This window comes from Miscanthus floridulus, chromosome 14 (genome assembly GCF_019320115.1).
Source record: "Miscanthus floridulus cultivar M001 chromosome 14, ASM1932011v1, whole genome shotgun sequence".
Classification (NCBI taxonomy): Eukaryota; Viridiplantae; Streptophyta; class Magnoliopsida; order Poales; family Poaceae; genus Miscanthus; species Miscanthus floridulus.
In genome coordinates this window covers 96,759,206-96,781,504 of record NC_089593.1, presented here as the reverse complement: position 1 = coordinate 96,781,504, position 22,299 = coordinate 96,759,206, and the positions used below count along the sequence as shown (strand labels likewise).

The following is a 22,299-nucleotide window of genomic DNA, read 5'->3' as shown; positions in this document are numbered from 1 at the left end:
TAGCCCCCGAGCCTCTTGCTATTTTGAACAAAAAGTTGGAGGGTCTTGAATCTGAGTTGTTCAAAGAACTGAAAACCTCTTCTGAGGATATGTAGGATCTTGTAGACATTCTCAAGGGTGTATCCAAGTAACCCGCGAACTGTAGTAGGCTATCCATATACCATTGCAAGTCAACACAGTTGCGCCACCGAGTACTTTCCATAATTAGCTTGCGTGCTTGATGTCTTCTTGCATGCTGCTGTATGCTATGCCTCTTCCTTTGTTTCGCTTGAGTAATGATAGTACATATAAATATGCACGTGCATCCTCATATTCGTGCTCATCTTGCTGACGCAAAATCTTCTCGTTAACCATAATCCGATCCGAGTAAGGCAACCTAGATAATCCGTCAAAAGGCTTCAGGTGGGCGGTCCCCTCACCAGAGACCCCGTATCACCCCCACTTTAGAATTTCCAAATCACCGCAACAAGGTCGACCTTAGCTGTCGAGTAGTTGATCACCCCAACCGAGTAGTCGATCACCGCGGCCGAGTAGTCGGACGTCCTGGCGACTTGTAGAGCAGCAACCGAGTAAGACAGCATGGGGCGTGTGTCTCACCCAACGAAGTAGTGGCCAAGTAAGGCAGCCAGCGGTGGGCGAGCTCCTTATTTGATGACGTGGTCCAGAAAATGGTTCCTTGCAAAGTAATCATACGAAAGTATGTGATAATTGATACACAAGATATAAAGTTGGAAGTATGTCCCAGTATTATAAAATGCATATTAAAATTTTCCGTGTCTTGCTCTTACTAGGCTGTGTAATTTCCCTAGGTAGGTAGCCTATTATGTTTAAACACCTCTCGCACCTTTTCGGCGAGTAGGCTTCATGGATTAAGGCCTCAGCAACCCAGGTAAATTAACAACCATTAAGAGAAGACATTATAAAATACATATTAAATTTTTTCGCGTCTTGTTCTTACTAGGCTATGTAATTTCCCTAGGTAGGTAGCCTGTTACGTTTAAACACCTCTTGCACCTTTTCGGCGAGTAGGCTTCACGGATTAAGGCCTCAGGAACCCAGGTAAATCAACTGTAGTAGAGCCGTGGAGGCATATGGATAATATCCAGAGATATATGATGATTAAAGAATATTTGAAAAAATATTAAACCATGACTTAGCTTGATTGACGGCCGCGTGGTAGAATCAGCGCGCGATCCTGACATTTTGCGCTCAGGAGACCCCAGTGGTTGTAGCCCCCGAGCATCAGCTTGCGAGTACTTGGACATGAGCTGATCACTCCAAATCGGAGACCTAGTACTAAGAAGAATACAAAAAATTGACAGACGCCATAAACTACTCAGTCCATGAGAAGGTCCTTTTATTGTCACAAAAGTCACCGGACCAGGCACGTACAAGTTGATAACTGAAGATAGAAAAGAAGTCAACAATACATGGCACATCAGCCAACTAAGAAGATTCTACGCATGAAAACAACTCAAGAAAGAATATATGTACAAGCCACAAGAGATAAACGTTCATGGTCAATAAAGATGGTGTTCCTCGACAACATATGTCTTATTATGACTTTTCCCGAGTTGTTTTCACTAAACACACTGGTTCATGATCAATAAATATGGTGTTCCTCGACAACATATGTCTTATTATGACTTTTCTCGAGTTGTTTTCACTAAGCATACTGGCTGACAGCAAAAGAGCTTAAAAGATGCTTGAGCCCGCCGATGAGGGTAGCTAATAAGCTAACACCCGAACCAAAAAGCAAAATGGCTGAAATTATGCCTGAGCATACCGGCCGAGAGCAAAAGAGCTAAAAAGATGCTTGAACCCACCGATGAGGGTAGCTAATAAGCTAACACTCGAACCAAAAAGCAAAATAACTGAAATTATGCCTGAGCATACCGCCCGAGAGCAAAAGAGCTGAAAAAATGCTTGAGCCCATCGATGAGGGTAGCTAATAAGCTAACACCCGAACCAAAAAGCAAAATGGCTAAAATTATGCCTGAGCATACCGGCCGAGAGCAAAAGAGCTAAAAAGATGCTTTAGCCCACCGATGAGGGTAGCTAATAAGCTAACACCCGAACCAAAAAGCAAAATGGCTGAAATTATGCCTGAGCATACCGGCCGAGAGCAAAAAAGCTAAAAAGATGCTTGAGCCCGCCGATGAGGGTAGCTAATAAGCTAACACCCGAACCAAAAAGCAAAATGGCCGAAATTATGCCTGAGCATACCGACCGAGAACAAAAAGTCGAAAAGATGCTTGAGCATGCCGATGAGGGTAGCTGATAAGCCAACACCTGAACCAATCCTAAGATGTTTTTACAACCAGGGAAAGAGCCAGATACTGGCCACATCTCGAGTTAAGCAAAAAAGCTAAAAAGAAGAAACTAAAGATACTTGAGATCGCTGGTCCTAAGTCTCTTTAGTACCAACAAGAACATAAATGTTGTCAGGACAAAGATCTACTTAACCCGAGTTGTTTACAAGGCAGCCAGACAAGCACTCGAGAAATCAAGAAAGTTTGTCAAGACAACGATCTACATATACTGAGTTGTTTATACGGCGCAGACGAAAGCCTGACAAGCACTTGACAAAATCAAGAAGATTTGACAAGACAACGATCTGCATATACCGAGTTGATTACACGGCGCAGATAAAAGCCATACAAACGCTCGGCCTATCAAGGAGCGATCCTACAACGGATGAAACAACATGACCACCATAAACTGTGGATGCGCACCACGACCAACAAACGACTACTCGGAAAAAATTCCGATCACTTGGACAACTCATTTAAAGAATAAACAAGACAAAGACATCCAGGCAAAGAAGACATCAACAAAAAATAAAGAATCTTCATTCAAAAAGAAGTATAATATCCTATTACAGAGGTTGGAGTATAAAGGTCAATTACATCAAGCATCGTCATCAGGAGAAGAAATATCAATATTAAGATTATCCATAATCCTCCTAGCTAAATCTTCGACCTCAGGCTCCACCTTTTCAACGGCATCCAGATATTCTTGACTCTCGTCTTCCTCTGCAATCTTGGACAAAGGCACCTCCGGAGCAAGAACCCGGACCTAGGCAAGAATATTTCTGGTACATAGTTGGGCGCACCTCTTCACGAACTCCTAGAAACAGGTCGGAACTTAAGGAATAAACTGAGCCCAAGATTGACCATCATCTGTTGGAGTTCGGAGAAGATCGGCTATTGACCAAAATGATTTCCACAAAGCATTCCAGTTCTCAGTATCCATCGCCAACTTGCCAGTCAAGACTTCAACAGTTTTTTGGACCTGGACAAGATCCCTGTCAGCTCCACGCCTAATCAACTTGGCAAGCACGAGTTCTATTTCTGCATGAGTAATTACCTCCTCAGCCCTGTTGTGACTATTGCGAACAAGTATCTTCATTTCCTCAATACCCTCCGAGAGCTTCTGCTTTTCAACTCGGAGAGCTAGACCAGGCACCAAAAAATAAGTCAGCAGAAAGGGAAATTTGAATACAAAAGGAAACAAAAAGAACTCACGATACCATTGCACTCATTCTTCATGGCCTCCACATTCTTCAAGGCCTCCTGGACAGCAGCATCCCTCCGCTTTTTTGCCTCAACCACCCGGGCACGGAGAGCCTGTTCCTGCCTTTGGTGCGTTTGACGCTCGGTCTCCATCTCAGCCCGACAGAGGTCAAGCTCTGTTTTTAGGGCACTAACCTTAGAAGACAACTTTTTCTCGGTTTCAGACGAGAAAAAGAAGCCGGTATGCTCCTGAGAAAAAGACTGAACAAAAAGAGAGAGAGAAAAATAAGACATAAGAACAGAAGAAAGACGAACTTCCAAAGAAAGAACTTTAGAAAAACTTACCTGGAGTTTTTCCCCAAAAGAAGTCGCAAAGGTTCCCCAGGCAGCGGTCAGCTCTGACAGCCGATGAGTGGCATCGAATTGTTGCACCACATCATCATCCAAACGCTGACCACTAGTAGCAAGAGGAGCAGAGGGAGAAGCCGGCCGATGCGAAGAAGGCAAGACCAGGACCGTATCCTGGGAAGCCCCGGCTACCCCCTCAGATGGACCCACCACCACGGCCAGAGTCACCCCCGGAGTCAGCAAATCCGTAGCAGCGTGATCACTAGGGAACCCTGTCTCCCTCACAGCCAACTCGTCAACCGTACATTCCGGGTCCTGAGAATCAGTACACATGGGCACACCAGAAGACTGACAAGAGGTTGACTGAGGGTTATGGGAAGGCAAGGGTCTGCAAGATGATAAGGAAACTCGACGATAAGAATATGAATCAGAAAAAAGGAAAACAGAAGCAAAGGGACATAACCAGGATTCACTCACTTAGCTATCTTCTTCTTCATAAACCTCCCAAGACCAATAGAAGACCTTAGAGGGGGAACTATAGCAGCAAAAATATCACCACCACTCTGCGACAGGAGTGGCGTGGTCGGTACCGAAGCCCTAGAAGAACTCGAGCTCGATAACCGTTTACTACAAGAGAACAAGGCCAGAGTTAGAACAAAAAGAGGTGTTCAACAACAGAAAAACAAGAAAACAACTCACCGACGCATGACAAGGGCCGCATCATCATCCTCATCTACCTCACTCTCAAACAAGCCAACCACAGCGCCATCTGAAAAACGAGAAAAGTACTCGGTTAAAGGCACAAACAAACAACAAAAAGACAAAACGTATTAATATGCTCACCTAGGAGCACGCTACCTATAATTTGAGTACCTGGACGAGTACTCGACTGGCGAGACTTCTTGGTACCAGACAAACCAGAAGAAGAACAATCCGCTTGCCCCCTTTTTCCGACACTACAAGGAGCTCGAGGAACTAGACGAGGAACATACTCTACATATGCATCAAGAACTGTGGAAGAAACACCAGGAAACATCGTGGTGGTTTGAAACTTACTGGTTAAAGATGCCCCAGCAAGACTCTCCCCAGTCTCCACCATGGCAGGGTGGTCATCAAGGGGGATCGGATCAACGAAGTTACACCCCAATTCCTATAAAAGAGTAAAACAACCAGACGAGAAAGATTAAGCAAAAAGTGGAGACAGCAAAGGAAATACAAAAAGTACCCGCATAAGAAAAAACAACTCACAGCAGGAGGCGGATTGTTAGCACAATACTCAGGGACAGCATACGGGACGACGCTTACTCCTTTTAACATCTTCTGAAGGCGCTCGAGCACCTCCTCATTTCAACTCAAGGGTAGGGACCATACGAGAAGGGTCCTCCGCCCTAGAGTACTCAAAACCATAATTCTCTCGCTCCTTCAGAGGTTGAACACGGTGGCGAAGAAAACTGGAAACGATCCCGAAGCCGGTCAAGCCGGTCAAGGTGCTAGTGAACTTATATAAAGGGGTGTAGTCTTGGCTAGACCGATAGTTTTAATTCCGTATTTATCTCGGTTAGCCGACGCGATTAATTTTAGAAAGAACTATTCACCCCCCTTTAGTCCGCCATCTCGACCCTACACATGGTATCGGATCTCGGTCTCTCATTTGTGGTCTTCACCGACCCGAGAGGATGACATATAGTGGGATAGTTGATTGTGAGACACATATTTTTTATGGCACAAACTTTGCACTTTGGAAAAACCACATACTTGATCATTTTTATGCAAAGGGACCTAAGTTTTGGTGGGTTATCACTAGTGGTCTCACTCATGTCTTGGACCATAGAAATCTCATCAAAGCTCAAAGAGTTCTCTATGAACTTGATGCACACACTTGTTGTTATCTAATTGATGCTTTGACCTTTGATTTGATAAAAAGAATAAATTACGTGGGAACCGCTCATGAGATATGGGAATCAATCAAGCATACCTTCGGTGATTCCTCCACGTGGGATGATGTCAAGTTCAAGGAGGATGAGCCCAAGGAGAAGGTGCATGATTGTGTCAAGCATGACCACAATTTGGTGATTGTGAAAAATTGTTTCACCTCATGATTAAGTGATGATGATGATGGATCTACTACAAGTTCAGTTGACAAGATTGATGATGATGATGCCTCTAGTGATGCCGATGATGATGCTACTCCATGCACACTTAATGGTGATGATGATGGATCATGCTCGGATGACATTGCTACCACAAGCTCTCCTACATGACCACATTGCTTCATGTCACAAGGTGATACTAAGGTATCTAATGCTAATGTGGTTGATCATGTTGATTCATATGATGAGCTTGTGAGTAGACTTGCTAGCATGATCATGACTTTAGAAAATGAGAAAGCTAAAACAATGAAATTGGAAAATGAAAACTCATTTCTAAAGAACTCATGTGAAGAACATAAGAAATTACTTGATGTTCTTAAATCTTCACATGGTGAGCTAAAATTGACTCATGAGACACTACTTGCATCTTATGAAAAAATATTATATCAACATGCTTCTCTCATTAAAGTATTTACAAAGAAACTTACAAATAGTGAGAGATCATCACATGGGTCACATGATCAATCACATATTATTGCTAACCCTTGGGATGTAAGGAAGAAGCATGCATCCATCTCTTGTGATGATTTATTAGAAATGCCATATATAGATGCTTGTTCTACTTTCTTGTCTTGTGAGACTAATCTTTTGAAGGAGAACAATGAGCTCAAGAATGAAGTGAAGAAATTGAGCAACAAGTTAGAGAGGTGCTACAACTCAAAAGTCACCTTTGAGCATACGTTGAAGACTCAAAGAAACTTCAGTGACAAGAGTGACCTTGACTATACAACGAAGATGACAAAGGACAAAAGAAAAATAACAAAGAAGATGAAGAAACAACTATAATTGAAGTTGTCTCACTTCATGTGCTACCGGTGTCATAAAGTGGGACACCTTGCAAATGGTTGCCTAAACATTGAGAAGCTCAAGAAGATGAAGGAAGAAGAGAGGCTAAAGCATGTCAAGTGCTTCAAGTGCCGCATTTGGGGTCACCTTACCTCAATGTGCCCAACCAAGCAATCGGTGAAGCAACAAGAAGAGTTTCAACCAAAGCCACAAGATGAGCAAGAGAAGATACCACAAGAGCAAATCATGATCAACCATGAAGACAGTGGTGACTTGATGAAGAAGAAAACAAGGAGTGAAAAAGTAAGATATCTAATGTAAACTCAAGATACCCACAAATTAGGATATTTATAAGGTGTTAGTGAACTTAGATAGAGAGATGTAGTCTTGAGTAGACTAATAATTTTAATTCCATATTTATCTCGATTAGCCAACACAAATAATTTTAGAAAAAACCATTAACACCCCTCTGCTCCGCCATCTCCACCAATCGAACCGCGCAGAGTCGTCATGATCCGCGCCGCGAGCAAGATCGCCTGCCGGCCCACCTCCGGCTGGGCAACCGAGTCGTCAGTGGCCGACACGACGGCACCGCACGCGTCCCTGCTCACCTCCGTCTCGGACAGCGAGTGCCCCCGCGGGGCCGGCGCCGTATCTCAGGTCCCGACGCGGAAGGGTGGAGGGAGGTGCTACCCCGTCGCCTGGAGGGTCCGCGAGACAACGCTGTGCAGGCCCCCAAACCTTCACGATGGTGGCGCATCCCGGAGTCACTGCGTGCCAAGTGCCTAAACTGCCTCTCCTGCACTCACAGGCTCGCCACCTGCCACCTGCCACCTGCCACCCGCCACCACGGTGTCTGCAGTGTAGGGGCTCTCGGCACCTTGCTAGAGATTGCAAGCAGCGCAGCTCACCAGGGGATGCCAAGGTTGGCACCAGCACCATCAGCCAGCACCGTTTCGTCAAGGTGCTGACGACGCCGGACGGATCGCAGGCGGCGGGCTCCACCCCACCCATCAACCCGCCGCAACAGCTGGAAGGTGCGTTCATCCATCGGAGCGCCGCCATGGACGACGCCGATCGAGGTCTGAGGCTCGCCGTCACTGCGTTGGTGCCGGACGCCACTGCCGATGTCTCCGCCGCTGACGCAACACGCGGCTTCAGGAGCAACCACGCCGTCTCCGACGGCACCTTCACGTACCGGGTAACCATCCATGTCCAGCGTGTCGCGGACTCCATCTCGGCTGACCACTCACCGCCACCCTCGCCGCTGACCTCCGATGTTGGCAACACCAGCGGACCTGGGCCACAGCTGTAGGGCTGCAGGGGGGTCGTCAACGCCGAGCCGACCGCGAATGCGGCCACAACGCCTGAGCCACAGCGTGCAAAGACACCAGATTGGGGGACCCGTCATTTCGAGTTCGAACCAGGCGGCCAGGACGAAGACAACGCCGGAGGATAGCTGGTCTTGGATCCAATGATCCTGGAGGCAGAGCTGCTCGGTGCACATCAAGGAAGGCAAGGTCCTACCGGCTACATCCTAGGGACAGCCTGAGGACGGGAACGTGGTACCACCGGCCTCCCCAATGACGACTCAGCTCATGGCTGCCGGTCTGCAAGAGGCAGGCGACGGCACGGCAACGAGTTGTGTGCAGACAACAGCCGGTACTGGGCTGCCTTACACGACGCCACAGCGACACGCAGACGCCGCAAATGGAGGAGGTCAAGTGCTAAGCACTGAGGGCACGCCCACACCGATGGAGGCCACCAAGCGACTGGCCAGGTTCACCGAAGAGGTCCAGGTAAAGAGGCAGCCACCTCTCATCAACTCCCTGTCTAAGCAGAAGCCAGCACCAAAGCGGACCAACTTGCCCATTAGGAGCATACGGATCGCTGCTCACCAGATGGACCACATCCCGACGTCCAAGCGCAACGAAGTACTGCTCACGAAGAAGACGAGGATCTTGGCGCCATCAGCACTGACATCACTGACATCCTCTGTGGCCAAGCGATTGTACGAATCGTACTTCCAAGGCACCCTCTCAGTAGCAAACGTTGAGGCTCTTGATGAGCTGTTCCCAGCATCCAACGCGATGACTTATAGAGCGGACTGGAAGCTTTAGATAGAGCGTAGTTAAGGTTGATCCCAGTGGATCCCAGGGTTGTAATAGTCAAAATGTGCCTCACCGTGGTAACTGCCGAGCCGGGAACGGCCTCTCTTGTTTTTTTAAACTTCTATCATCTTAACACAATGATACGCAATGCTCTTGCGTATTCGAGAATTTTTTTTTCACAATTAGCAATGCCAAATTTATGGTTTATTCTAGTTTTAACAATTTTTTCTTACCAAAGATGATCTTTGGTATAGTAATTTTTGGTAGCCAACCAAACAGACGTGATTATTCCGGGAACGAACCTCCAGCGTTCAAGAACATTTTAACTATACTTATTTATCAGGAGTATATATTTATTTACAGTGGTAGACAGAAGCATATTTTTCAGACATATTTACGGTGGAACAAAATGTCATTACTTCTGTATATTAGTACCAACTACCAATAGAAAAATGCTTCAGTAGAAAAAAAAATGTTTACAGGATGTGGCTGCAGCGCGGGTGATCGCCACACGAGACAGGAGGTGACCATTCAGAATTTTTTTTAATTTTAACATCTTTTGAAAACTAATTTTAAATGGGTTAATTGGATTCATGTCATTACAAATTCTGCGTTTTTGAAAAATACCATTACTATTTGTCTAATTGGAAAGATGCCATTATAATTCGTTGTCTACTTGAACCATGCTATTTTATACACTCGGGACGAAGTTGGGTCCACCTGCAGGTCACCATATTCTAGTATTGCCCAAAGTAACCCTTTCTTCTTCCTCTCTTCTCTGATGACAGTGGGCCCCACCCGTCAGATCCATCTTCTTCCTCTTTCTCCCATGGCATGGCCATGGCGGAACCCATCTCCTCCCGCTCCTGCCGCAACCAAGCGCGCTCGCCGTGAGGACCAGGCCCCCTTCCTTCCTTCCATGTCCCCCGCTCTACCCTCGCAGCAGTCGCAGCGCCATCCGCACACCTCGGGCGCGCCAATCGCAGCCGCCATGGGTGGCATGCCTCTGAGCTCGCGACCGGCTCCTCTTCGCTCCCTCTCTGCCCTATATAAGCTGGGCCTCGGCACCACGAGCACACGCCTCCACCGCTCCACCACTACCTGAGCCCTTCCCCACTCTCCAGCGCCCATTTCCGCCGGCACGCCACCATTGCCGAGCTTGGTTTGAGCTCGCTGTTCTCCGCGCTCCGACCGCCTCCGACCTCATTTCCTCCTCCGTCGAGTTCGCAGAGGCACTACGAGTCCGTGAAAACCGCTCCTTCGCATCAACCAACGCCAGCAACACCTTCGCCGCGAGCTCGCCGGAGTTGTCGTCCGCCTCGCCTCAGCTCCCTCCCTCTCCGGTCAGCATTCGACGACAAAAAGCCCACCATCGGCGTCGTGGTGAGCTCCTTCTCCATTTGCATCTCTCCCCAGCTTATCCCGTGGCCCCTAGCTCAACTCCGAGCCCACGCCGGCGAGCAAGCCATGGGCGGAGTGTGCACGGGAGAGAACAGAGAGGAAGAAGATGGATCTGATGGGTGGGGCCCACTGTCAGCAGAGAAGAGGGGAAGAAGAAAGGGTTACTTTGGGCAATACTAGAATATGGTGACCTGCAGGTGGACCCAACTTCGTCCCGAGTGTATAAAATGGCATGGTTCAAGTAGACAACGAATTATAATGGCATCTTTCCAAATAGACGAATAGTAATGGTATTTTTCAGAAACGCAGAATTTGTAATGGCATGAATCCAATTAACCCATTTTAAATCTAACATGGTCGGTTTTTTTTAAACTAACACTTTTAGACGCGTCTATTGCCCTGGCGCGGCCAAATGCCTGTTCCGCGCCATGCATGGTGGCGCGGCAGAGGGCTGACGTGGCGGCGACCGGAATCGCTGACCGCTGACGGGGCAGGGCCTACCGCGCCACCGATCTTGGCGCGGCACTGCCGCGCCCTGATGCGTGGCGCGGCAGAGCCGAATAAATATCGCGAGCGAGCCCCCCGCCCGCACGCACCCCTGCTCGCCCGCCCACCACCAGCCGCACGCCCCCCGCCGCCGCGCAGCGCCCGCGCTGGCCCCGCCCGGCCACTCCCGCCGCGCAGTGCCCGCGCCGGCCGCGCCATGAACGCCGGCGCGTCAAGGCCGCCCGCTCCTAAGGTACCTCCCTCTCGATTTCATGTTATTTTGATTATTATTGTTTTAGGATAATTAGTGATTTAGGATAATTAGTAATATATGATAGTTAGGGTTTTATGATTGTTATTAATTTATGATAGTTAGTGATTTAGGATAGTTAGTGATTTATAATAGTTAGGCTAGTGAATTTGTTTGTGATTTACGTAGGTAGTTTTTAGGTTTGAGGTTAGGATTTTGGGTTTAGGGATTGATTAGGTATTTATTATTTAGTTTATAGTTAGTTATTTAGTTAGGGATTTTGGGTATAGATACTAGTTTACAAATGTTGGTACCTACTAGTGCGTGATACGTTGATTTTGATGACTTCATGAAGTTTCATCAAATGCTTATATTCCTAGTGAAGTTGTTTAAGTTACTAGAGCGTGATATGTCTGTTAATTTTACTTTGAATATATATATGTGCTTTCATATTGCATAACAAGTAGTTTAAATTTTGCAATGCTACATAATGTTAATTTAAATTTTGTTAATTTGAATACTCTAACGCTTTATTTATCAATTTATAACAGGATGGGTCCTCCCACGCAGCACCCGTTGTACCCCATTCTTAAGGTGGAGTACGACGACCAGCACCGAGCACACATCTTGAGTGACAATGACGCAGAGGTGGCCTTGCCTACTTTAAGGCCCCGCACGCACACCAGGGCGTACTAGTGGGACGAGCGTTATGTGCCGTACATACGGCGTGCCGGCTTCCTCGAGCTTATCCGTGTTGTCAACCATGGTCTTCCGCCCCTTGACCCAGCACTACTTACTGCAGTTGTAGACAGGTGCGAGTGCATTATTTGTACGTAAACTTTCTTGTAACAAATTTGAGACAACTAACTGTCGTTCTATTATTATAATAGGTAGAGGCCTGAGATCCACACGTTCCACCTACCTTATGGCGAGATGACCTTGACCATGCAGGACGTGAAGGCTATTTTTAGCCATCGGTTGGGGGACTTTCAGTGACAGGGATAGTTGACAACGATCACTGGAGGGAGCTGGTGGCTCAGTTTACTGGCTTTCTTCCACCGGACGAAGAGGCTTCCAAGAAAAATAAGTGAGAAATTGAAGCCTATTTAATACTTGCATTGCTTTCCTGCAGCCATCGGGTCTCATGTTCTTTGGTAAATTTCAGGAAAACTTCTGGTGTTTCGTCATCCTGGATCACGGAGCGCTTTGATTACTTGGACCCATAGGCTGAGGAGGCTCAGATCGACAGGTTCGCTCGAGTGTGGCTCTGGCACTTTCTTGGTGCTTTCCTCTTCCCAGACGCCTCGGGCAACACCATTAGCTAGATCTTCCTTGACATACTACGCCAGCCCTGGGAGAACATAGCGGCGTACAGCAGGGGCAGCGCAGTCCTGGCATGGACGTATCGACAGCTATGCGTTGCCTGCCGTCGCACCTCAGGGTATGCGAACCTTGGAGGTTGCTCGTATCTACTCCAGGTTTGGTGTTGGGAACCATGGCCCGTTGGGAGGCCACTTAGTACTGGTTTACCGGTAAGTACTTTGGTTCATTATATTCTTTGATATGGTTACATATGATGAGTTTATTAATGGTTAATTCATTATCGTGTTCAATGCAGTAATGGAACGGGCAGGCTACACTCCCTACAACTCTGTTTATCCGGACGGAATCAGAGTTAGTTAGAGGGAATGCGAGGCGCAAATACAGGGAGTACACGGATGGTCTCGACGTCCTGACACAGCACCAGGTTACGCTCTCTTTACTATCATACCCGTGTCTTGTTCGATCTACACTATATCACAACCTAACTCAATTACGAAATTTCAAGTGCATTGGTGTCCTTGGGATGCTCCGGAGCTCCAGTACTATCTCACTCCTGTTACTAGGGACGAGTCAAACGAGTATCGCTGCGACGTCCCTCTTATTTTCTTCTATGTGGTCGAGATTCACTTGCCCATCAGGGTCTGCAGACAGTTTGGAAGAATGACAGGCTGCCCACCACCGCTTTACTCCACCAACCAAGGATTGCACGGGTGTGTTATCGATTAATAACAAAGCTACAATTCAGAGGTGTGTGTAGTACAACTAACATCGTTTTGTTGCAGGTATGACCACAGGAAGAGGTACAAGACCAAGGATTGGCGCGTGACACACAGCGCGCACATCCATTTGTGGCAGAACAGGGTACGACAGCCGGTCCATGTCGGTCCTCCACATGACCAGCACACCTTCGACGAGTACCTACGGTGGCTTCACAGGTCTACGAGGACACATATCAAGCCCCCGTACACTGAGGAGGCGATTGACGAGGACTCGGAGAAAGATACCATCGAAGATGTGTACGACGTTACCACTAGGGAGGATACACAGCTACAGAGCGCCCCGCTTCAAAGATACGTGGTAAGATACTTGAATGGTACAATTTGTTATCCTTTTGGTATTAAGTATGTGTACTAAAACTGTCCAACCGCGTTTCTGTACCCAGGCGACACAATTGTCCAGGATGTCCAACGAAGCAGCGTTTTGGCTTCATGAGTCTAGAGGGCAGGGGCCAGGCGTTCTTGCGGCTTTTGTGGAGGTAAACATAAACTTGTCCGTTCCGAAAATGTTTCTTTAGTGTATATGCGTTTGGGAAATCCACTAACTTTAACGTCTATTTATGCAGAAGGTGAAGAAGAGCTGTAGGAAGCTAGCTCAGAAGCTGAGCAGCATAGACACTCCTTATGAGGAACCACCACTCCCGGCGCGGTCGGGTGGCACGTCTTCAGCCTCTTTGAGGACACCGCCGGCTCTTCTCAGCCGATGACAGGTGCCACTTCCGCGGTGCGTACACCACCACATCATAGCACTAGGAAGGACCCTGCAACCGAGGACGACGAGGACAACGACGACGACCCCTCGGGCTTCCGCAGACAGCACGACCAGTGGGACGATTGGGCGTATGACGAGATCGGCATGTCTCAGCTAGGTGGTGCCCCGCTTGGTACCCAAGGAGCCTCACAGGTACTAACAAAGGTAGTTTCTTTAAATACGTATTCTCCATGAACTAACGATCATAAAGAATTATAAGTAATCGTGCGTATTATATACTTGCAAGGTACGAGCCGTACGTACCGTCGACGCGAGCATACCGACGTTGGCTATATGTAACACCCTGGTGTTACATTGTAATGTTTTGCTGAAACGTTTCGTAAGCATCTAGATTTTTGTGCATGTGTGTTTGACATGAGGTGTAACTCGATGTTCGGCACTTGAAACATTCGTACGAAACATGAGTCCGTGGGTACATTTCATGTATTATTGTGTAATCGCAGTGCTCTGGGATCTAAAAGGGCTAAAAGAACGTGTAGCTAATGGCGATAAAACTAGGTGGTCGGACAAGGTTAGCTGGCTAGTACCTCGAGTAGGCTGGGTTTGGATTCCGACGCGGGATCGTTTGTTTCAACGTCGTTTTCATATGTTTCGGAAATGGCCGACGATACCATGTTTGGCAAACTCTGTGGAACGATTGGCTTAAGAAGTAGCGCGATGTAATGACTGCGATCGGTAGTTTGATGAACCGTCTTGTGCATCGAGCGATTAGTTTAGCGATTGGAGTTTTTCGTGCAAGGTTTCTCACTGCTTTAAAAAGCGTGCATGACACCTGGCTTAAGCCCTGAGCGCGGTCACTACCCGCTGCTGGCGTGCCAGGAACGCCTGCCGCGCTCGGCTGCGCCAACTGCGACATGCACGTGCACGACCTGCGCGTCCTGGCCGCCTGCCCCACTGCTGCTCGCCTACCGCCATGTCTGGCTCGTCCTACGCGCCGGCACTGGCCACGTTGCCTTGTCACCGGGACACGACGCGCACGTCTTGCCCTGCGCTGCCTTGGCCGGGAGCGCGCCGGTCCCGCGCTGCAAGTCGCCCGTCGTCACGCCGGTCCTGAGCCGTTGACATCGCCTGTGCGTTGGACAATAGTCTGCCCGCCGTCACCTCGCATCGCCCTCGCGCTGGGTACCTTGTCGGATGCTGCCCGCTGCGTTGCTGTACCGTTGCCTTGTCGGCTTGCTGCCACGCCTTACTGGCTGGCGCCTGGAGCCACGCCCTACTGTTTCCCCATGGCCGTGCACGTTAGTAATTGCATTGACGACCATCGCAGGTCCGAGCCATGCCACGCCATGATCTCCCCTGTCTCCACTGTCTCCTTGCCGCCGTGATGATTTCCCCAATTCGCCTTAACCGTAGCCGTAGACTCCAATTCGTCTTAGGCTTGGCTTCGTTAGGCATCTGGCTACGTCCCATCCCCACCTTACTATGTGTGTCCTTGCACATGGCCGGAATTTCGTGATTCCGCGTCACTGGCTCCATAAGGCTGAGCCGACGCCCTCCAATGGCGAGTCAGCCCCGTAGTACACCTCATGGCGATTCAGTGCACCCACAGTCTCGCCATGTCCTCCTGAGCACCCCGCGCACCTCAGTCCTAGCATCGCAGCAGGCCAGCCCCACCGCCATGGTAGTGCCCCCATCGGTCATCACCGCACCGCCGCGAGCTCACGTGGCCAGCCTTGCTCAGACCGCCTCCAACCTAACCGTCAACGCAAGAGTGTCGGTGAGTGCTCCCTGGTGCTCGCTAGCTCGTGCGCTGGCCTCGCCTTCGATGTTGCTCACGGGAACGCGCTCGCTCTTGCAGGTCAGGAGCCACCACCGGGGAGGGAGGTTGTGCCTGCATCTCTGCTCGTCGTGTCGCCTCCTGTAGCTTCTACGTGCTATCCAGGTACCTATCGGCCCCTTAGGTAGGCTGTAGGGGTTCAGGTGAGGCCGGCGTGGTCGTCCGGTGTCGTGCCGTCGCGCCGGTGCGCGCCCTGGGGGGGCCAGGGACCTCCTCGCGGTGAAGAAGAGGAAGTGGGAGGGTGCTGGTGTAAAATTGTAGAGTAGCGAAACAGTATCGTAGAGCTCATAGTAAATGCTGAGTTCGTCGGGGGTGTTCGTGCAATTTTTACCGCGCGCGCAGGCTTTCCCCTTCGCGGGCCGTTGGCCATCTGGGCCGCGCCTCCGCGTGGGCCGCGCGCCTGACTGCTGTCGCGCGCGGGCGGGGTGGCGAGTTGGGTCGGGCCGCGCGTCGTGGGCCGGTCAGGGAGGTTTCGTTTTCTCCATTTCATTGTATTAGAAATTGTTTATCTATTTAGGTTATGAACTGGACTTCAATAATTAGTAGTAAATTGCATGATTGTCCAAAAATAGCGAAACAAAGTTTGTTAGGATCGCAAAAATATCGACTACCTGTTAGTACAGTTGGTTCCCCATTAGTGGTTAGGATGGTAGGCCCATAAGCTTGAAGTAGAGGGCTTAGCGGTATATCGATCTTTAATTGCAAGATTTGTTGTGGTAAACCGATGATAACTTTAGCTTTGAAATCGTTACCGTAGGTTCCTTAGGCATTTATATACTTGCTGTACTGATGATAATCATAGAACGAGTCGTTGGATGACGTAGTTGTTATCCTTGCTTTATCATAAACTGACATTAGGAGTATGAATATCCGTAGTCATTGTAAGAATGTAGGACACGGTCATACTTGTTAGTAGTACTGGTAGGTGGCTTAGACTTTAGTAGGTAGACCTCACTTAGTAATGTAATAGAGGTACTTTTACATTGAGAATTGCTGTTGCCATAGTGTAATCATTGCATCGTCATTTCATGTAGATCACGAACAGGTAGACTTCGTGCCCGTCGGTGATCCGGAGTACGACGAGGTGATCGAGGAGTACGAGGAAGAGCTTTTCACACAGGAAGGAGACCAGGAGCCTGTTGGTACTGACTTTGCTGACTCGGCACCTGCCCAAGGCAAGCCCCGGTGCATAACCCTATTTTTAAATAATCACTGAATATATTTATATGATATGCATTTACGTTACAGGCATTTTATGGAAGCTACATGCATAAATATACCCACCATGAGTTCTACTAGTACAGGTCGAGTAGCTGCTATGCTCAGGATGTCGGTAGCGTGAGTAACCTGTCGTTACTCGCAAATAGGTGATTCAACTATGATATCATGATGAAATAATGGAAAGGAAAATGGTGACCGGGCAGGGATGTGGATTTGGTACTGGTGGGTGTGAGGGGTTGTGTCCTGCGGCCAACAGGGCATAGCCCGGTTACACTTTTTCCCTGTCTGTGTCGATTAAGGACCGGTCGTTGCATATGACTCTAGGCAAGTCACAGATTATTGTCCCGAGCACATACTTGGGTATGGGCGCAGGGAAGACTTGCTGCTCTCTTGTCGCGGATCCGGCTCTTTCCGGACCGACTGATGGGAAGAGGAGGTGGTGGAGGTCCTTGCACCGCACTAAGTCCGGGACTTAGAGGCGGGGGCTTGGAGTCCAAGTTTGGACGGGGACCTGGACACCCGGGACAGGAGAGTGGTGGGTTAGTCCTGCTTGTGCCTGGGGTATAAGCGGGGCGTGTGTCTTCGGGGCACCCAGCTGGGCACATTGATTCGCGAATCGCCGGGTTACCCGGTACGGCTTGTCTGCGGTTTAGCACCGTAGTAAGAACTGGAAGTGGAAAAGGAGAAGAAACAGTATCGATTGCTCAACTCTTGCTTGAAAGTAGCACAGGTGCTTATATAGATTGACTAGATAAAAACTTAATACGGCTGATAATAATAATATATCAATAAGGACTCACTATTAGTACTGCTTTTGGCTAAAAGAAAACCAGCAACCATAAAGCCTAGCATATTCCTTGGAGTCGGGAAATTATTCCCACTATCGGATAAGTCTTGCGAGTACATTGTGTACTCAGGGTTTATTTACCCCTGTTGCAGGTGATGCTTGAGGAGTACCTTGTGTGGAGGATTCTTCTGGTGGGCTCAGACGAAATCCTCGTTATCTCATCGCTAGATGTTATTTTTTTAATATTCCGCTGTTTATCATTCCGAACTCTGTATTTGGTATTGTAATAATGTACTTTTTCAGAAACTCTAATGTATGAGATGGACTTGTGTTGTAACTCGTTTGCATTATTGGATCCTTGGGGAAAAATGTGGATCTTTCGGGCTCTCCCTCGGGGTGTGTCCGACGGATACCGCTCACGGTAGTGGCTTTCGGGGTGCTTAGAGTCTGGTGGAAGACGAGCGCCTCCGTAAGTACGCTATTTCGGGTGGTTCTGCCACACTATACTCCCAATGTGTTGCCAAGAAATCCGAAGAGATAGAGGCGTCCAAGGGATCCTTACACTCCTGGGTTTTAGTTTGTTAGGTCAAACGAATATTGGCGTCCGAAACTTGCGGGGTTATTTGGTTATGTTATGTCAAACAATGAAAATGTTATGTGGCACGTCGTGAACTTGCGCACGTGCTTCATTTATTTGCTTCATATTCGTTTCTATGCGTCGCGGTAGTACGCCATCATGATTAGCTTTCCTAGCGTCCCAAGATACTACACAATAGATGAGCACCGAATAACAATTGAGGAACATATTATATATCCCCACAACCTGAAGATCATCCACCAGGAATCCAGGATCACAGCTTTATAGTTGCATTTCTGTCTATTCTATGGAGCTGAAAAGATAGACAGGGAGGAGGAGGCCAGAAGTCGAAAGCATCTGATGAACTTCCACGATGAGTGCGTACGTATATATCCTATGAGTTGTTTAGGAGCAACACCACGAGTCCACGAGTGCTTGTGATCGATTGATTCACCTATAATTAATATGAGAGACCAGTCATTACGGTGGTTAATATGGACGGCCGTTGAAAGGAAAAACACATGAAACATACATCTGAAATGCGGTACAGGTCTCGGTAGTGGCCGCAATAGGTGCAGTTCCAAGCACGAGGCACGGTGGAGGCGGTAAACCGTCCAGGTACCGCCGCGCCAAGATAGGTGGCGCGGCAGACCCTGCCACGTCAACGGTCGCGATTCCGGTTGTCGCCACGTCAGCCAGCTGCTGCGCCACTATGCATGGCGCAGCATATGCATTTGGCCACGCTAGGAAAATAGGGGCGGCCAAAAGTGTTAGTTTTTTTTTAAAAAAACCGACCATGTTAGATTTAAAATTAGTTTTCAGAAAGTGTTAAAATTAAAAAAATATCACCATTCAGCCCTACTACTAACATTTCGCCATTTCGGTCACAGAGGGCATCAGCAATGGTTGCATGCCATACTTAATGATTTCTGTGATAATCCCGGTTTCAAGGCAACATATCACTTGTCTTGTTTTTTTTAGCAACATCACCTTTTGTTTTTTTTGGGTGTGCGTGTTCACACACAAATGGACGGGTGTACGACGGGTGTACGTACAAGCTTTGGGCTGGTCCAATCTGCCCTTGTTGTCCATACGAGCTTTGAGTATCTATAGTCAGCTAGGCCCGTTCGGCTTATCTCATATTTAGATTATTCGGCTTGTTTTTTTAGTCAGAACATTGCTTTTCTCTCATAACAATTCAGTCAGAACGGTGTTTTCAGTTAGTTTTAGCCAAGTTTTAGACCAGCAAACGTAGTGAAAAACACTGTTCTAGCTAAATTGTTGTGAGAGAAAAACACTATTTCAACTAAAAAAATAAGTTGAATAAATCGAATATGGAGTAAGCCAGACAGAGCCAGCTTCTCTCGTCCCAGCCGCAGCTCTGAAATGTTTGAGCAGTTCTGAAATTCAACACGTCATAGAACGTGACCTTTGAAATTGGACCTGTTTGTTCTCTGTCGCAGTTGGCATATGACGAACATTGGAACACGTTAGCTATTTAAATTAGAGTGATCAAGGGGGGCAAATGACTTCTTGTCAACTCATCTGCTCTGCTGCTTGTCGGCCAATCCTCACTGTTGGTCGCAGTACTTTGATCCTACCTGTTTGTCAGAACTTAAGACCCACGATCAACCCAATTAAGTGGGGTAATCCAATCAGGTTGGTCAAGTGAATAGATTGTCATATCTTGATAGATGTATTTTGGGATGCCAACAAGAAAAAAAAATCTAATGTACTCGGAGGTATGCACTCAAACTAGCGAGTAAGCACAGTTTTAGATTTTTGTGACTATTACGTACATGTGGATTGCTTGTCGCCGGCGAGTTTTCGGGGTCGCCCTCTATTAGCCGCTCCTCTGACACCAATATTCGGCACGAGGAATTGTTGTTTTAAGGTCTGTTCGGATGAGTTCTAGATTCTTAAAAACTAATATTTGCTTTTAGTTTTTAAAATCTAGATTCTAAGCAAAAACTGGTGGGGGTGTTTGGATTCTCTAGTTTTTAAGAATCTAACTTCATTTATTGCTCACGGAGTCATAAGAAGCTGACAAAACCTAGGTATCAACAGTTTCTTGGTTTTAAAGAATATAGTAAAAACTGACACAGGAAACTAGACAAAAACTAGCCTGTTTGAATCCCACACAATTTTCAAAAACCAGATCTTAAAAACCGGTGGAATCCAAACAGGGCCTTAATCTATTGACGATGATCTTGTGTTCAACGTCTCTTACACACTGTTTTTATTCCTATTCTCTATTACCTTTTCTTCTCCAATATTATTCTTTCTTCCTCCTGTACGGTCACGTTTTTCTTTTAGCAACTTCCGTACGCTCACGTGAGTTTTTTCTCCAATATTTTTTTTTCTTCCGTGCGTACGCTCACGTTTTTTTTAGCAACTCCCGTACGCTCGCGTGAGAGGGCGTTTCCGTACGTTTCCCTGCCAAGAAACGTGTTGGCCGAGACAGGCCTTTATAAGCGCGGGTGTGCTTGTTTCAAATTTGAAATCAGCCCGAGTATGTACCAACTGTGCCATGGAGCCGCACCCAAACAAACAAATCGACACTGCCTCGCAAAAGAGTTGGTGCCGCCTGCTGCTGCTGGACCCCGACGAGTTCCGGCGGGAGGGCCACCAGGTTATGGACCCTTCATGGCGGGATATTATGCTCGCATGGAACACTCCTCGGTTTGCCCAAGAGTGGCCCCCGGTGTCCTGCGCAGGCAGCTACCGTCAGCGGCAGCTTCACGACCGGAGCCCCACGCGCTTACGGCGGCGCTAAAAGACATCCACGACCTCATTCTCCCGGGCCTCACGCACTGGCACAGCCCTCGCCACATGGCTCACTTCCCGGCGTCGAGCAGCAGCATCGGCGCCCTGGGTGAAGCCCTCACGGCGGGCATCAACGTTGTGCCTTTTACACCGGCCGCCACCGAGCTCGAGATGGTGGTGGTGGACTGGCTCGGCAAGGCGCTCCACCTGCCCGATCGCTTCCTGTTCGCTGGAGGCGGCGGCGGCGGCGGCACGCTTCTAGGCACCTCCTGTGAAGCCATTCTCTGTACCCTCGTCAACGCCAGGGACCGCAAGCTCGCCGAGATTGGCGAGAGCAGGATGGGCGACCTCGTCGTCTACTGCTCGGACCAGGCCCACTTTGCCTGCCACAAGGCGGCCCACGTCGCCGGCATCCGCAAGGCCAACCTGCGCCAGATACCGACGTGCCGTGAGGAGATGTTCGCGCTCTCACCGGCGGCGCTGGCGGCCGCCATGCAGGCGGACACGCCGACTCCGGGCTGGTTCCTCTGTTCCTCTGCGTGTCGATCGGGACCACCGATCCTGTCCCGGAGCTCTGCGTGGCGTCTGGGTCCACGTCGACGCCGCCTATGCTGGCTCCGCCTTCATCTGCCCTGAGTTCCGGCACCTGGCAGAGGGCGTCCAGGAGGCGGACTCCATCGTCAGCATGAACCCTCACAAGTGGCTTCTGGCAAGCAACGACTGCTGCGCCCTGTGGCTCAAGGAACCGTCGGCGCTCGTCGCGGCGCTAGGCACGGACCACGACGTCATCCTCGGACGCTGCCGCGGACGGGAGCGACGACGTAGTGGACTACAAGGACTGGTCCATCATGCTGACCCGACGGTTCCGCGCGCTCAACATGTGGCTCCTGCTCCGCTGTTACGGCACCGAGCTCCTGCGCGTGCGCGATGTCGTGCGCCACCATTTGCGCATGGCCGCGCTCTTCGAGGAGATGGCCCGCGCGGACGTGCGCTTCGAGGTCATGGCACCAAGGCGGTTCGCGCTTGTCTGCTTCCGGCTCCGGCCACCACCGTCCACGCCGCGAGACGGTGAGGACCACAGGGAGGCGGTCAACGACCTGAACAAGAAACTTCTGGAGGCGGTGAATGCCAACCGCCGCGGCCCGTACATGAGCTCTGCCATGGTGGCCGGCGACTACTTGCTCCGCTGCGCCGTGGGGAGCACGCTCACGGAGGAGCGCCACGTCCGTGGATCATGGCGCGGCCGTACTTAA

The 22,299-nt window shown here is 49.0% G+C and overlaps 1 pseudogene; it reads left to right on the top strand.

The window, feature by feature from the left end:
- Positions 1-20,810: 20,810 nt before the first annotated feature.
- On the top strand, positions 20,811-22,299 carry LOC136504068 (tyrosine decarboxylase-like; annotated as a pseudogene).